The sequence below is a fragment of the Lolium perenne genome, chromosome 1, assembly GCF_019359855.2.
Source record: "Lolium perenne isolate Kyuss_39 chromosome 1, Kyuss_2.0, whole genome shotgun sequence".
In the NCBI taxonomy this organism is placed as follows: domain Eukaryota; kingdom Viridiplantae; phylum Streptophyta; class Magnoliopsida; order Poales; family Poaceae; genus Lolium; species Lolium perenne.
In genome coordinates, this window is record NC_067244.2 from 238,571,589 (window position 1) to 238,575,065 (window position 3,477).

Sequence of the window (3,477 nt, forward strand, 5' to 3'; positions counted from 1 at the left end):
GCGGAGGCTAGCGACGCTAGGGTTCGCCCTAGCGTCGCCCTGGGGAGCGACGTGAGGACCCCTTAGTTGATCTGTAGATTACTTTATGGAAGCTGAAGGAAATAGCAAATGCATGGGTGACTCAAATAGGCAATTTCACTTCTGACCGGATCAAAACCACCAAGCTAGGCTACAAATAGCCTCCTAGTATGGGTCAGGAACATGTGTCGCCACCTCCACCAAGAAACATGAAAAAAAGTAGATCCCCCGCAACCCCTAAACATAAATAAGAAAGATTCGTGGTGTATCATAACCATCATCTATGCCACGACCTCAGCTGCACAGCTTGGACGCTCCTAGCCGTCTCGATATTCAACCTCCGCTAATGCGCACATTGCTCAAGGAGGATGAATGGACGTAGTGGCATGACCACCACTTAGAAGATTAGGGTTGTTCCGATGTTCGATCTCGAACGATGTGGATGCCACGAGAGTCTCCCACACCGAAAAGGGGACAATCTGCAATGAGGTGGGCTGGAAGGATAGGACACTAGGACGGTGGCGATTAAGGATTCGCCTGGCTGTCCCCTAGGAGCTAGTTGGGTATATGTTAGAATAATTTTACCATGTTCAAAATGTTATTTAGAATATATAAGAAGATACACTTGGGAAATTACATTTCGAACCTAGGCAGGTGTTATTTCTCGGTATAACTCTAACAATGGAATCTTTCTCAATAAAGTGCATGTAAAAAATCTAACTTACAATCCATATTGAGTAACAATAAAACGTCATTGACAGCGATTTCAGATTGTCAGCCATTGGATCAAACTAATGGACGTTCCAGATCTATTGGTCATCCCGTCGATAATTCTGGGCGTTTTTCACGGCGCTCCCCTGAGCGATCCGTTCGGCCATGTTACCGGGCTGCTACTCCGGACAATGACCTGGACATTTTCTCGTGTATCGGGCCCTGTGACCTTGATTGGGCTGCTTCGTTGGGCTTTGAGCAGCGAATTCTGCTCTGACTCGACGGAAGGCCACCCATGAAGGCACGGCGCCACTGCCACAAGCCCACAACTGCTTCGTGAAATTAATGGCAATAGAAGCTGAACCGCTACCGCCCTCCCATTTCCTTGATCTCCGGTGATAGTGGAAACTGTTTCTAGCCTGCCCACCTCGTCTCCCCTATTTTCATGAGGCTATTGATTGCTTCCTGCGGTAATCATGGTTGCAGGCTTGCAGGCTTTTCATTTCTCTCTCCCTATGTTTCATGAGGTTTCATGAGGTTATGTAACTTGGTTGCAGGCTTGCAGACTTTTCATTTCTCTCTCCCTATGTTTCTTGCAGACTTTTGATTTCTCTTTCCCTATGTTTTCTTGCAGTGTATATTTCCAGATCATGGTGGCCACGACGACGGACGAGATGGCGATGACGACAGCGATGTAGAGAAGGAGGCCGCAGGAAGCGGCTTGAGTAAGTGGAGGCGGAAACAGCCACGGTGGCGTGTCGCTGGAGCAGAAGGAGGAAACCGGATGACATCTTCGACGGCGCGTGAGAGCCAGTCTTCGTCGATCGGGTAATCCTAACCGTAGCTCCGCATGTTCCATCTCCGACGCCTCTCTAATTCTCCTATTCCGCTGATGTTTGGTACCAAATCCTGAGCAAATTAACAAGCCTGGTGCGGTAAGTCATTTTAATTACTTCTGCTTTAACTGACCTAGCACCTTTATTTAACCCAAATCTAACCAGCACGGCACCAACATTCCATAAATCAGCCAATTACAAGTTGCAGCTACAACTTATGGTTGATTGGTTTGCCATGTGCAGAGGTTACATTCGCCAAACCTTATCCCTGGCAAGCGAGGAAGGTTTTGACAAAATCATAGTGGCATCGGATTGCATGTCTTTAATTCTTTGAATCAATGATTCTACGGTTGATCGAAGTTAAGTTGGGGTGCTGGTTCAAGATATCAAGGCTCTCTCTTCAGAGTTTGTATCTGTGAATTTTATTCATGTCTTTCGTCAGTGTAATGTTGCGGCACATACTCTAGCTCGCTCTGCGCAGCAGTTTATTTTTTTCGTTATTAGGAACTCTATTCCGAATTGCATCCGGCAAACCATATGTAATGGTTTATCATAATCAATAAAGTGCCACGTTTCTCTAAAAAAAAAAAAGGTTACATTTGCTTCCATAAGAAATTTTATATTAGAAAAACTTTGTCTGCGTGTCTTTTGGGCTAAGCTTAGTGAATTTTCTTTTACGAGTAACGTGACTATAAGATGACCTGCTATTTTGGTTGCATATGCCAGTGTTGCACTAGGATAAGTGGTTAGCAAACCTGTTAATATGAATATGCAGATATATCCGAGATGAGAAAGAGGTGTGCACAGATAAGACCATTTCAAAATGTTAGCAGTGTTTGAGAACCTTTCTTTGATCATATACGGCTCATTCTGTTGGCATTTCAAACTAAATGTCAACTATATTGTTAGTGTTCATATAAAATTCATTAAAGGCCCCATTCTTGTTTATTTCTGTGATACATCGCTGTTTGGTTCTTTTCAGGGTTGCACTTGTTTCACGGCTGCATGGACAAGGGATATCTTCAATTTCAGAGATGCACTTGTTGTTTACTTAATTGATTGTTAGTCTTAATTGATCTCCTATTGTTTTCTAGATTGCGTTCCCGGATGGGGCATTCGGCATTTCAGATAGAAACTGTGCTTTGAATTGCTTGGAAATTTGCATCGATGTTCAAATATGTCCTCAGAATGTTAACTTCCTATTGCTTTTCTTTACCTTGATATTTGCATGTGATCTCGATGTTAATACAAATAAGTCTTGGATGTTTCTGTTGTCCATCAAGAGAAGATTGGACTGAATTGAAGGTTATATCATCCCATTGTAATTCAGATTGTTGAAGTTTTACCAAATATCTATATTTTCATATTTTTAGAAATTTTTGTTCAGTTCTTTCTTGAAGACGGATGGGCGCAGCAACCGTGCGCTTCCATGGTCTAGTCAATTCTAAAAGAGAATCTAAACATGTAGCTGGAGAAATAATTGCCAGAACTAGCTCATGCTGAATTTGCTAGAAAAAAGGTGATACATTTGCTCTCTATCTCTGGGTCACCACATGACATAATGGCTTTTTTTAATTTTTGAAAACATAGTCTTAGAGCATCTCTAGCAGATACGTAAAATCCCGATTTGGTGCCTTTTCCTGGAACAATCTTGGGCGCTTTGGCTTATCAGAAACAAACTTACTATGGAGTCCAAGCTTATTCGACACCCTGCTGACATAATCTTTAAAACCACTAGTTGAATGCCCGTGCGTTGCTACGGCTTCTTTTTCTCACAATGCTTCAATACAATAGTTGTAAAAAAATCACGTGTATCAAAACCACAAGATATTCAGAAAAACTAATAAGATTCTAACCCGTCTGAAATATATTTAACAACCATATATTTGACATCGTTTGAATATGCAATAAG